Raw genomic sequence first — 14,869 nt, 5'->3', positions numbered from 1 at the left:
TTCGCCTACCTGAAACTCTCAGATCATTTCTCAAACTAAACTTTTATCTTCTTAGACATTTTCAAAATTACGGTGTTCTACAGAGGTGTTAGCAGATGAAAAGGTTTCATCACAGCTAGCAAAATCTCCCTGTAGAATCCCACTGAATCCCACTGAATGTGGGATTCAAAAGCTAGACAAGTGTTTAATGACCCCATGGGATATTCAGGATATCGGGATGAAGAAAATCTTGATCTCAAAATTATCTGCATGAGCTGATACTGCACCGGAGTCAAAATTGTCTTCATCTATCTTTATTTTGTGACATCTACACTTTTCATTTTTATAGAAGTGTTTATGCATGCCTCTAACTAAAGATCATCTTTTCAGTTGCAGGAAACACCAGTTTAAATACAGGAAAACATTTGGTAAAAAAATTGTGACTGTCAGTATTAGATCAATATGCAAATCCTATTGCTTGCTGTTCAGACATAGTCCCTTAATGTTTTCCTTAACTCTATGCTCATCCTTCACCTTCTGTTCCACGAAGCAATAGGCTTCCAGGTCTATTAATTTTACGACACCTTTATGTTCAAATCTTGACTTAACTACTTGCTGTGTCAGTCTCCCAGCACACATACTGCCCCGTGCTCTCATGCGGTAGGCTCAAACCCTGGCTATGTAGATACCCAATTTGCTTTCTAGAAGCTTGTTACTTGGACAAGATTCTGACAAACCAGAATGTCAGCCCAGGTTTTTTGGCAGTGCGCCTTCGCTTTCTGTTTCCGTAAGAGGCCTTTACTTTCCCAAGCTTCTTGTCCCACTGGTAGTTTTATAAAAAAGCTCAGCAGGTCCCTGGAAGTTCACAAAGCCTTCTTCATTCACAAACAAGCTGCTTGCGAGCCCCTGAACAGAATGGCTCTATCCGTGACGTCTGATTGACCTTCAAGAACTGCACACATGACAGAAAAAATAATAATAATAAAAAAGGGGGCAGAAAGTTTAAGGAAATAGACAAATGAAGAACAAGGGGCCCATCAGTGTGTTAGTAATGTGGTGAATGCGAGAATTAAAGATATAAATATCATGATGGGTTATATTTGCATTGCCACAGTCTGGTTAAAAGAAAGAACCCCAGAGCTAGGAACCGACGCCTCTTGCATCCCTAATGGCTTCTATATAAAAATTGTCATTTTCTTTGTATGATTAAAATAAAGAGCATCGGCAAAATAAACTCTCTCTTCCTACATGTTTCTTTTAGTGAATCCACTGCTGATAGAAGATGCCAATTTAACAAGACTGCAGACAGAGCCCTTCTGTCTGCAGAATAGGTACAAGACAAGCAGTGGCAGGGAGAGGGTCTCTGCCACACACACAGCTCCGAGACCAAGGAGACCACCCCAAGAAGGAAAGGAGCATTCGGGCCTTGGCCTCCCTGCCGACAGCAGCAGCCGGGGAGCCAATCGGTGCCATTTCTCAGAGCAACTTGCAGACAGTCTGGAGTCGGATCCCTTGGAACCAAGCTGAAGCTGACAGGTCATTTAGCACCATTTTCGTCTGGGTACCGCTGACAGCTGCTCTTGAGAGTACAAGGCACGTCATTAGCCATCTCTGCTGTGTGGCTCATGCAAGCTACTGCCACATCCAGTTAGTCTAGTAGGCGCCATTACTGCCCTCTCTTTGTTCACCTACCCCACCAATCACTGCTCCATCCTACTTCAAATTAGGGTGATCTTTCAAAACAGCCCCAACCCTATTTTGTCTTCCTCAGCAAGCTCACTTGTTCTCTGTGTCCTTCCTACTGGTATCCTGGAACCTGTTTTTCCTTCCCAGTGGGCACTTTGCTCATCTTCCAGTGTTGCTGGTCACTCCGGGGCAATTGCAACAGGGCAGCAAGGACTTTCTTGGCTTTGAGCTGTCAGATGCTGACCAGCACACTCACTCTTTCAGTGAATCCCATGCCCACACATTGCAAACTCTGCATTTTGAATTGCAGAACTTTTAACTCCTTCCCCACCGCCCCTCACTGACTCCTGCCCCTCTCTGGCTGCACTTCCCACTGCCGTGACCTGCGCAGTGCCAGGCTCTGACAGCTGCAGCTGCTGGAGGAGCATGGTCAGGCAGGGGGGAAGTAGCTCCCTCCCAAGCACCTGCTTTGTGATATCGGAGACAGGAGAAGGTATTGTGTTACCCCTTTTCTCCCACTTGATCTAATGATTCATGACAGCGACAGAAAAGATGCTATGGACTTGCATTTTATGTCAAATTTCTACACTCTGAGAGCCATGATGGCTTACAAGACTGGCAGGGGGAACAGAGCTCAGTCCTGACTAAGGGTAACCACAAGATAGGAACAGGTCCTGGCCGCAGGTGGCCTTATTTTGGATGAACTTCTGCACCAGATACTGAGTTTCCAACTGTCTGAAAAAAGCATCATCGTTTTAGGTAACATATCTAATAGTTCTCCATCAAGATGACTGTCAGTGAATTAGTCACGGAAACCAAATTAGTCTGTGTTACTCTAGAAGCAATCACTCCAGTTTAACACTAAGTCGTGCTGGAAAGGCTCTGTAGAGAAAACGATGGCATTTCCTATACTGCAAGTGCTTTGTGGGTAAACAAGGACTTTCATCTTTAGGAATATAAATCCAGAATGCCTCAGCTGTGTCCTAATAACTTGAAAACTATCTTACAGCCACTGAAGGATATATGTAAAGTCAGGTAGCATGTCCAATGAAAGCAGGCAGTGGCAACCCCGCAATGACTTGGATCACGGACCTCTTTTTTAATGCGCCATTTTCCAGCCTGGTCTTATCAGTGTAAGCACAATATATTTCCCCAGAAGCCAGTCATGTAAACAAGCTATCGTTTGTTGCTATTGAGACTGATTTTTAAGCCAGTATGTGGCTTGTCTAAGATGGTTAACATGTGCTCTGGCATGTTCTTCAGTACAAGAAATGTACCCAAGTGTGTCATTTGGCACTAATGCCAACTAGCATGGAACAGTCCTCATCAGTGCTATTAGCTTCACTTACCCTGCAACAGGGTGGCCATATCCTAACTGCTTACTGCAAACTGCTAACTCCTGAACCATGCCCAGGAATCATGTAGGAGATTTCCAGGTAATGGAAGAGGAACCGTGCCAGGAACTTTTGGAGCAATCTAACAATACAGAGAATGAGTTCCAGTGCTGAGGAACACTTCCCGACCCAGCCTACTTTTCTAGTAGATGAAGCCTGTGAGAACCCTTTTTATTGCTAGCTTTGCTGGGCTGAGTCACAGTTAGCAAAAATGGTAATGTATGAAAGTTTTCCCACTGTAGACATAGATCCTAGGTATTTGAACATGTTTTTTCTACTGTTACAGAAAGCTCTGGAAAGTATTGCTTCCTCCTCTGATTCTCAAGAATGTAATAATTTTCAGGCTATGGTCATGAAACAACCAGCTTTTTATCCCCATCCTTGTTGTGTCTTCAGTTCAGGACTTACCAGCCTCATGCAGATTCTTATAGGTTGTCCTGGCTAAACCAAAACATAGGGTTATATAAATTCTGTTTATAGATCCTTTATCATTAAAAATGAAACAAGCACCTCTCAAATGATAATTACAGCATGTGATTTTTAAGTGGTCATGTTCTTCCCTGAATCTATATGAACACTGATGAAGTTTCTGAATGCAAGTTGAAGGCAGCAGTTTAGAAAAGGAAGCATGAAAATGAACTATTTATGAGGGAAGAAAAATCCCATTTTGAGATTACTTTTGATATTTCAAGAACTTTGTGAAATATTTGCACTGGAACAGTGCAATATTCAAAGGTGTACAGCAAATGGAAACTCTAAGACAGCTTCATAAACAAAGAGTATTGCTGGAAGCTAGAAAATGGGGAAAGAATAAACTTGTAGAAGACAGCAACAATGGACCAGCAATAACAGAGCATCAGTATCTGTAGATATCAAGCAAGGCCCTCACAGAATAAGACAGTTCCTCCTGCAATCGTTTTAATCTTGGCCCCTTCTCCATACCACAGTACACTGCAATGGCCAGTTTGCTCCCCTCTGTTGTTGCAAATCACATTTTTATCTTCAGAGCTGGTAAAGCCCAGAATTCGTGAAGACCTCTGCCAGGGGGAGCGCTCCGTATTTGTTCTGTAAACCCAGCTGCAGCAAGTGTTGCTTTGATAACCAAGGGGGGGGCTCACAGAAATCCCTCTGCTAAGCTGCTGGCCTCTCCAGTGTCAACAAAAAAAACACCTGGACATCACCTCCGTGGTTTACAGAAGGTGTCCTGATACCAGCTATCCCCAGAAAGCTCAGCACCATGTGATACCCCAAGCAAAATCCCTGCCATCATGAATACCTACCAAACCTAAAAGTTTTTTCCATTATATTTTTCCTTTTCTTAGCATCCAATCATACCAAACTTCAATTAGTCTGGTAACCATTCATTGCAGGCATATTTGGTGTGATTCTCATGTCTTCTAATAACCCAGTAGAAATAACAATGTCTTGTTATTGATGTACACGAAACTGAAGTGATTTTCACTAATATGCCTACCATGTCACCCAGCAGAAAGGGAAATGAAGCCTGCTCTAATTGCCTGACTCCCCAAAGGTGGTGACACGGTCCCATCTGGACATAAACTGTAATCCCCAAGAATTCAGTTTCTCTTCTCCATCAATACGTGCCTACATTGAGCTCCTTGACACACAGTCATCAGCTTGGATATCAGAAGGTAAAAAGTCTTGGAAACAGACCTCTAAGCTCTTGTGTGTGTGCGTGAAATGCCCGAGGATATCACACATGGAGCCTGAGAAGCCCTTTAAATTCCGGAGCATCTTGACTGCACATAGAACAAGCTGTTAGGTGAACAGCTACTCACAGCAGAACATCAGCATCTTAACAAGTCTTTCCACTTATCGCTTCACACGCTCATTTTCTGCTAATTGCAGTTGTCCCTATAGATTTTTTGTTGTCCCTACAATTCAGTCCCTACAATTTCCAGACCTAGCTATAAAACCAAGTATAAACTTGGCAGAGGACTGCTTTGTAGCTTCTTAGGATTTTTTACCAAAACAGGAAGGGTATGGAAGTGGCTCAGCATAATGCAGGTGACAATATAATGAGCTGTGTTTCAGGGATCACCCTTGCAGGCAGCGTACCAACTTTCTTTAACTACTGCCCCACTCCACGGCTTGTCATTCCTTCCATCCTCCTAGGAAACCATCAGAGGTTTTACAGAGTCGTCATTCTGTCGAGCATCTTTCAGTTGCAGTGATCTATCACCTGCAGCCTCAGAGCCACCGAGTTTTATTGTTTTATTTCAAGACTGGCATATTAAGAAATGCTATGTAGTTCCACATGTAATGAAATGGGGCAAAGATTGAGCTTGAATTTTGTAACAGGCATTTTTACCCTCTCAGCTCGTGGTAATGCACTAAAACCGTTCCCCAAGGCACTGGAAAAAAAGATTCTATCTTCTTCAGGAATGTGAGCAAACTGAAACGTTTGAGACCTCAGCAAGCCTGGACAAAATTAACCAGCACTCTGACCTGGTCACAGCTTTCCATTTGCATACGTGTGGACAAGGACATGTACTTTAATATGCTTATGTCAGAATACAGAGAGAACTGGTGAAGAATGCAACTATCTTGATGAGAATTTGAAGACCCTCACTAAGGCTAGTACCTGCCAGCTTTTATAAACATTCAAAATGACTGTATTTGGTAAGAACTTCTGTTTTACTGATTGCTAAGGCTATTGGTTTGTTTTTAAATATTTTTGTTTTGTTTTCTAATAACCAGACATGTTTCATGTCTTTTCTGAGGTTCAGATCTTCTTTAAAGCCCAGGCCTTGGCCTTTACCTGTTGGAATTACCCCAGCTGCCTAGGAACAAAGACCAGACACACCTCTGATTTCCCCAGACGTTCAGCACTAAGAACCTTACAATTTTCAGCAGCTTCGATGTAGCTTGCATAGCGCTCTGATGTTTTCTAGCAGGGGTTATGCACACATCTGCTCTAATGCTAACTTCCTATCTTCCTTCTCTACCCCCTTCCTCCCTCTCCTGGACAATCAGAAAAAATACAAAGGTCACGAACCTAACTGCAAGCATCTCTTCCTGCTTCTTGTGTGGTTTTCACCCTGACCTTGATACTCTTTTCTGTCTCCCTAGTGGTACCTCATGCTCAGGCCACCCCCTCGTGCTTTCTTAAGAACAGGAACAGCAGAAAGGGGGAAAGAAGTTCGGACAATTAGAAACATTCCCTGAGATTTCCTGCCTCTAATGCCTAATGCAAGGGGGCTGCTGTTTCTCAGTTAACAGAGAGTAAAACAAGAGCAAATTAATGAGCTTAGCAAATTGAGGACAAATTGAATAAAATGGGACCAAATTCATCCCTGATGTCTTGTCTTTGAAGGCAACAGAGGGATAAATTTATCTTGATATTTTTAACTGCTTCTTAAGGACACGTGTGAGGACTGGGGAGAAGGGGTGGTTTTTTGGCTGGTCGATATTGTTTTGTCATTTGGTTCTTGTCACCTATAATACTTCATTAATGCTCTATAACTAGCAATTGCTCTCAGATTCCTGTAGCCAATGTAATAGAACAACGTGATTACAGGTCGGAGTTACCCTCACTAGGGACTGAGCCAGAAAATGTCAGTTTAGCTCCTTGTGCCTTTGAGCTTGATGGTTGCTGGCCTAGATCACCCACTTTCAGCAAGCTCTTCGAGATCGATGCTCTCTTCACTACACTTCAGTACTTACAAGATTTTTCTACTCACTCACTATCTCCAAGTGAATGGCTGTTACAATGAAATATTTTTATGGCTGGTTTACCACAGAACTATAAGGAGGACACTTCTAAAGTATTCAGGTGCAATGAAGTGCTGTGCGATACATTCAGTGCTAAAAGGTGTTGGCAATACTGTCACCTAATAGGCTTACTTGGCCTTAGGAAAGAAACTCTTTTGCCTTGGAATTGTTACAGAGCTTAAACATGCAAATAATTAGCAAGTCCAACAAGAGTTTCCAGTGAATAAAATGCTAATTTTCATTAACCACATCTGAACAGTAAATTCACTATTACGCAAGTCACATGTAAATGAAAAGCCTTAAATCAGGTGTGGAACATACTTGCAGACAAACACTTCTTAGCAATAAATTCAAATGAAGCAGCGATTGCCCTGTTGTGGCCTAGGTGGAGCATTTGCAAGTGGTGTACAAAGAACTGGCTATTCACATGGTTCTGGCACTCCTTCCTAGCTTCCTGCTGCTAAATTACATTAAGAGACTTTAAACATACTTTCTTAATATCCCTGCCCCCTGCAGGGAATTGTTGTGGTTGCCACAAGAACATTACTGGATCATGATGGGGCAGGAAAAGGGCTTGGTACAATCGTGAACAAGCTATCCGTGTAAGCATCTCTGGGGTCCTAATTCAGCCTACTGTCTCTACTCAGTGAAATACGTAGCCTCTCTGTTTAACTTACATACAGGGTTAGGTAAGATGGACTGCAATGAGAATGAGCACAATTTTAATTTTCCCAGTGAGGTCAGCACAGTGTAGAAGGTTACCACAGATTGCACAACTGGAATTATAGACAGCAAGCTCTGCAAAGCATGGACTGAATTTTTATTTTTCTTTTCCTAAAATAACTCCAAGAATTAAGGTCAGAGTTTTACCTGCGGCTGACAGCACTACCGTAATATAGCATCACATCTGCATAGTAATAATGACATCTTAAGAGACGCAAACAGAAAGCCACGCTATTGGAACAGTTTGATCACTACACTACTCTGATGCCAGGCAGTGAACTGCCATCAAGTTCAAATTAAGTCATTTTCCTGTTCCTGGGTCCCAACTTACCCTCAGCGCATTTTTTAGAGTCACCATTCTTAAAATTTGTTTTCTAACTCATGGCAGTACATGCAGCAGAATTACCTCAGAGTGCTACTCAGTGAATTAAATCAGAGAAAAATGTGGCTATATCCCTGTTTCTGAGTTTGCTTATGATACGTTTACCTGTGACATGCTCACTGTTCAAAGAATACCCTTTAATAACTGAGTAAAAAATATCCAAACCTCTGTTCAAGTTAGGTTTTCTGACTAAGTGTGCTTGCCAAATTGTTATATTTTATACTTAAAATATAAACCAGCAACCTTTAATTCCAAAATCCATATCACATGCAAGACATTCCACTTAGTGATGTCTGCAGTAATTCCCAAATCTGTGATTCAGCTACAGCAGTTGTGAGAAGTGGCCCACCCTCATGTAACTACCCTGGGGTGGGATCAGGTTCCTCTTTGTATCTGTGCACAGATTCTCCTTCTCACTGAATCTCAAATCAGATGTGAACAAGGCAAAGCAATTAAATTTGTTTTGCTTATGGTCAGAACTGATCCTTGCAGCTTTCTTTCCCTTTCAGGACTCTTCTAGTTACCAACTTGGGTAAAACTGACCGAGCCTTGCACATATTTCCCTGTATTCTGGGACTCACGCTGTCAGACTTGAGCATGGTTTTCCTGTTCGGGGTGTCTTATTGATTTTTCCTGTGTCCCTTACCAAGTACTAACTTGCCTGACAAAGCTGAGGAACAGGAAGGAGGACAAAAGTCCAGGTTACTTTGCTCCAAGAGGGGTGAGGACTGACACTTCCATGACGGGCTTATTGCTCGGACGGCAGTGTTCCTCCATGGAGCACCTGGAGTGAACTGAACAATGCCTGGAAAATACTTGCACAGTTTAGGTGCTGCATGTGAACTGAGCAATTCTAGGGGTGTACAATTTAAGGTTTGTTATTTTAAAGGAGAAATTTCAGCTTGAGATCTGTTCTTTAACTCAGTAGATTCTCCTGAAACAGAGAGGCTGCACTGTGGGCCTTGAAACCATCGCTACTTAAGCTAAGGATGAGGGGAACCTAGAAATGCACAGCTAGCAAGAAAACGTGACAGCTTCTGTAAGGTACTAGTAGGAAGACCTGACTACACGATTCCTTCTCCCACTGTTCCAGTCCCCTGAGAGGAGCACTTTCAAGCCACATGAGGCTGCATGGTTTTGCTCCATACTTATGTACAGGGCTATCTAGCATTAGCGATTCCACCAGTTTCTTACACCAGACATTTCCTCATCTCTTCTAGGCAAGACAGGCAAGCATAGCAGCTTTGTCAGATCTCAGAAAAGAAAAGCAAGGTTCTAAAGCTTGCTTGTTCAAAATCAGGGTAAATTATCAGAGTAAATCCTTCAGTTTCCTCAAGACTGCAGACAGTAAACCTGGCGTATGACTGGCTCTCATCATCTCCATGAATGGTTCAGATTAGATGGTGAACTACAGATTCCCAAACTGAAGGAACTGAGATATGCTTATGTAATATTCTGTCATGACCTTCATGTTTATTTTTAAATGTGACCCTACAAAGATGTTCAAGACAGAACTATGTGTCTGGTCTGTTAGTTGTGTATGTTCAGGTATTTCATTCACTTGCTTAATAACTTGTAAAGCCCAGTTTTGAAAAAGTATTCTGACATCTCAGTAGTAGCTAGATACCTGATACTTTTAAAAATGTAAGTCCACATCTTTGTTTTATAAGTCTGCCTTGTAGGCAAGCCTCTCTTCCCCACTGCCTGGACTACTGTTCTGGGTTTCTAGTCAACAGTGACCTCACTGAAGCAATCAAGTTCAACAGCACCATCTAGAACCAGATCAGAACTTCTTGATTCCACTGAAGAGATTGGAGCTCCCCTTCCTCATAATTCCTCACAATTTGGAACTCTCTGAGCAGTCATGAGAATCTCCTGGCACTCTAATCCCATGACCATGGAATTTTTATTTTTATCTGATGCAGACAACAGACACTTTCCTTTCACAGATGCATCATGAGAAAAATTAAAAAGTTACTTCAGGCTGGCTCAGAGATCAAGGGAAAACCTCTCATATTGCTGCTGCTGGATTCTGTAAAGGCTGCAAAACAGCCAGTGCCTCCAGCACATTGTCACAGTTCCTCAGGTCACTTCTCAGCTCCGATGATGCCTGGTTCTAGGCTTGCAAAGTAGTTTAAGGGAACTCAAATCTGTCTTTCTGTAAAATACACCTACTAATATTTACTTACATCACAGATGAGCATGGCATATGGAACAAGGCTTAACCTACTAACATTTGGAGAATTATTTGAGGTCTTTGATTTCTAAGTAGATCTGTTGATTCATACACTACACGGAGCACGGACTTGATCTAATGCTCACTCAAGTTAGTTACTGTGATCGACATCAGATGGGGAGATGAAAATGGCTCAGGCCATAAATGTCATGCACCATTGGTTTCCCATAGGATCTCTGCTAAATGACGCTTAATCTTTGTAGTGTTGTTCTGCAAATGGTTGAATTTCACTCCAAATCTCACTTTAGAATTAATAAAGTCACTTATCTCTTGCAAGTGCGATATGAGGAAAGAACGGGGGAAGTGAGGACGAGGTCCCTGGTAGTGGCTGACACAGACAAAAAAAAAAAAGTACCCTTGCCCAGCCAGAAACATCATTTTGCTTACCATACACACCCACAGAGCTGAAAAACAATCTGAGTCTCCACAGCACATTCCAGCTTTGCTGCTTTTGCAGTAGGAACTTTCTTTTTCCACTCCAGTTTCTGCTTGCCTATATAACATAGGCATTGTGCCCTGCAAATAGAGAACAAAACAAACTTTGAGGTTCCTTTAAACTAACACAACCATTTCATCCTTCTAGCACATGCCTGTGCATAGATTCCCATTCTGCAACTGATATTTATTGATCTAGATTCATATGATCCAAGAAAAGCTTGACTGCATTGCCTTGTGGTAAAATTATAAGGGGAAAAATTGGAATGTGAGGGAGAAGGGAGGAGGAAAGCCAAGCTTTTATAACTCTTTGTAAACCTGGTTTATGTGAGCTTGGCCAACCCAGGGTCTAAATGATCTGTTACGCTTAAGAAGTGGATGTGAAAGGCAGCACTGTTGCTGAGCTGCTGGTGCCCCACAGAATCAAAACATTTCTGCTGAGCTACAATTTAAACAGTCATACTCCAACTAATTATGGGAAGCAGCCCCTGTGAGGAAGTATGCTTTCCTTCTCAAAGCACTTTACCTTCAGCAAGTAAACAGTCCTAAGTGTAATATTAAAAGCACTAAAGTTTATATGCGTTTTTATTTTGTGCTAATAGAGCAATTAAAAATGCACACAATCTCAAATTTGCATTTTCATTCTACAGAGGTTTCAACACTTTCCTGCAGATTCAGGGCCGATCTGCAAATCACTACCTGTCAGGAGAATACAGACCTCTCCTGCCCCTTTGTGCTTTCATTAACATAAAGATCAACTATTATGGGTTCTCTGCTGTGAGCAGTTTCTGCTTAAATTATCAGGTTGCACGTTCCCTGACGCTGTGCCTTGCTCTGCCACAAGACTCCAAGGCACCACCTACCAGCTGCGCACAGCCAGTACTTCTCCTCCCTCCTGCCTGTCACCTGCTCCTTTGCCTGCCATTAACACATCTGCAGTATTTTACTCATCTTTACAGACTACATAAACAACCTAAGTAAAATAAAATTCCCTAAAACATGAAACCAGATCTGGATTCAGATCTGCTTTTAAAATCTCCATCTCCTTCCTCCTCCATTCCCACGGAACGTAAGTCCCTGTACACCTGGCAGATAATAAGGCCATGCTGTTAGAAACGTGTAGACTTTCTGACAGTGCTGAAGCGACCATGGGAGATTAAAGGGACTTGTGCTGACAATCAGGTAAGGTGTCCAAAGAAGCATTCATGATTGTAAGAAACCTGTATGGTGGTGGTGGACAGAAAGGGGGAACATTTTTTCATTTCTAGTGAGTCCATACAAAGAATTGCCAAGCACCGTGTGAATCAGACCCATTTTCCAAAAGATACATCCACACAAAGCAAGAAGATTTTTCAAGGTGTTCAGCTTCTATTCATCATCCTTTACATTCATTCATATTCTTGCTAAAACTCAGCAGGGTCTTTTATCTTATGCATATACCTACAGAGGTGCCTGGCCCCTGAAAATCTGACATCATTTCTGTATGTATAAGCTTTACAGTTCTGTGATGAATTCTTTCAATAGTGTGTTCAAAGGCTGATAACAAATTTTAAATGACATAGGGCTCTCACTGATATTTTCTGCGGAGAATTTATCCATCACAGAAAAGAACATCTGGATGTCTGCTGAAAAAAAAAAAGGTTAACAAGAATTAATTCAAGATTTTTTTTCTCTGAACTTTATGTATGTTAGAATCTGACAAGAAACAGTCTGAGGCTCAAAGCTAAGGTGATGCTCTCCCCACAGGACCATCTCCTGTGTTCAGAGAAGTAATATAAGATACAGTAGAAGAAGATGACACGCGGTGAGGATGGTTAACAACTGGAGCAAACTTCTGAGGCCACGAGTGGATTTTTCATGTCTCAGGGTCTTCACCTGAGCACTTGCAGATATGCAGACTGGAGGATAGGCTTTAGTAAAGCAAAAAGGTTCTTGGGACTAATGCTTAAATAACCAGATGAGATTCTCTAGCCTGCTACACCGACAGTCAGGCTTGATCTAAGGGTCCCTCCTGGCCTTAAAATCTGTAGATCTAGAATTACACACCACTATAAAACTTATGTAAGGGAGGAGAGAATAGAGGCCAAAGAATTACAAAGAGTATTTATAAGCCTGCTACAGTCATCACTAATGTACATATAATTGGCAAAGTATTTACATCAGAGGCTAGTTGTAACACATACGTTTATTGAAGGCTTGCACGTTTCATTATAAGTGAATTACTGAACATATCTAAGCCATTTATAGTGAACTGTGGCAAACCCTAAAATAAAGTAAACACATGTGCGCAGGTTATTGATGTGGTATGGCTGTTCTGATATTTAAAGGCATTATAAACGATTTGCAAGGCATTTAATAAAAATGACCTACATGTATATAACACCTTTTATCCTGAGGTATCCCAAAAATTCTGTGCAAACTGTACAGCCTGCCACTGCACTCCTCCAGTCTGACACCAGCGTGACTCTTCCAAAGCCAGCTGGGTTACAGTGCCATCCTGCTTGGGTAAAGTGGGACCCGTCCAGTCTTGCACAGGAAAACAGCTGAAGGGCAAGCAGCAGCTGTTCCTGAAGGTTCACAGGATCTCAGTACTTAAGCAGCCATTGGATCAACTGACCTTCCGTATTACTCAGGACACCAAATTTCACCTGCGTATGTTTGAAATGAACTGAAATGGCTTTACTTAGACTAAAAGTATCCTGGTTGAGCAGTGTTGCAGTGGTCAATAACACTGTATCAATTCAACTGTATCAATACAATCACATTCTGTTGTATACTTTATCAGGTATCACTCAACTTTTACCTAGTTTTGTTGGGTATAATACCAAGTCACTGTGCTTATGGAAACAAGTCTTCTGAAGAATCAACCACTGTTGATAATTCCATTAGTGTCACTCATTTGCCCAGCTTTTGTGAGCGGGCCCTTTGGCACGAAGTAAAGGGAAAACGGTGCATGTTAAAAGTGATCCCATGCATGCCACTCAAATGTCTGCAGCTACAGCTTCCTGACAAAAGCTGGTTTGCAGCTAAGAACAGCCCGTAAAAGAGGCAGATGATCTGGCATCTTTCTTTACATGTCTAAGCATAAATACCCTCAGCTGCAACTCTCAAAACTCACATCATAAGCTTTCCATTGGTAATCCCTCTCATGCATTATTCTTGGTAATACGAATACCAAAACTAATCTCATAAATTCCATGTACATATGCAAGATTAATTCTCTATGACTGGTTGATATTTCCATTTTGGGGCCTTTTTACCTTCTAAAAAGGTCACATTGGCCCTCTTTCTTTCAGCATTGCACTGACAGCTCTTGCTGGGTTATGGTTATTTAGAACAACATCTAACTCCTCTGAATTTCCACAACAGTGTCTCATGGCATACAGAAATAGCTGACCTTCATAGCTTGCAGTCTTAAAACTCTGGAAGTTTGCTGGAAGAGCACTTGCCTAGATGATTCGATCTCTTTGTGACAGAAACTTGCCTTCTTCTTCGTTTATCATTACATTATTCTTCATTAAAAAACAACTATCATTTGAGACTATTTTATTATGAAGTTTGTTGAAGGAAATATGAAATGATATTGGAACAAAAAGTAGTCTGTGGGGACCCCTCCTAGAATGTCTTAAAAAAATAGATGAGATTTGGTTGTGATGCACCTTTTAATTCCGAGCACTAACAGTTTGTGCAATAGGACCCTTCAGCCCTGGTCTCCAGCTGCATCTTGCAGAAGAAAGATAGGTGAGCAGGGAGGGAACTCCCTCAGCTCCATTAGGTGCTCCCATTTGCTGCTTGGAGGATTAGGACTGGATGGGGGCAGCTGGAGGGACACTGTAACAACACCTACCCCAGAATGCAGGCAAAGCTATTAGTACTAAAGCTATTAGTACTAAATTGAAAGCCTTGGAGGAAGCCAAGTATGCTGTCTTAGAATACTCCTCATATCAAACATCAACAACCTTATTAGCAAGGGATAATAGGTTGACTTAACAAGGCATGCTTTCCAGGAAGCCATACTACTGGCAAGGATTCCATTTCTCAGTTCTTTGCTGGTGCAGTTCCAAATTAACCATGCCATTATGTTAAGTACAACTGACATTAGGCTACACGCTTTTGTAATTTTCTAGCTTTCTTCTTAATCACTTTTAAACAGTAGAACTACACTGGCAATCCTCCAGTCCTGTGGAATTCCTCAGTTTTCCAAGATTTATTAAATACCCGTCCAACACCACTGTACAGCCTGGATACATTCTCATTCAGCACCAGCAAAGATACAGCTCTTTCAGAGAGGCAAAAAAA

The 14,869-nt window shown here is 41.8% G+C and overlaps 1 protein-coding gene across 1 annotated transcript in view; it reads right to left on the bottom strand.

Annotated features, from left to right (window-relative positions):
* The window catches only part of MAPK8 (mitogen-activated protein kinase 8), a 250,390-nt gene that overhangs the window by 183,157 nt on the left and 52,364 nt on the right, over positions 1-14,869 (bottom strand). Inside the window, exon 3 of the mRNA XM_083843392.1 lies at positions 10,523-10,651. The gene's annotated coding sequence lies outside the window, so the exon portion shown is untranslated. The remainder of the gene's footprint in view (positions 1-10,522; positions 10,652-14,869) is intronic.

Source organism: Anser anser (assembly GCF_964211835.1).
Source record: "Anser anser genome assembly, chromosome: 7".
NCBI classification, from domain to species: Eukaryota; Metazoa; Chordata; class Aves; order Anseriformes; family Anatidae; genus Anser; species Anser anser.
The sequence above is the reverse complement of the archived record's forward strand: the minus strand, read 5'-3'. Positions and strand labels throughout refer to the sequence as shown.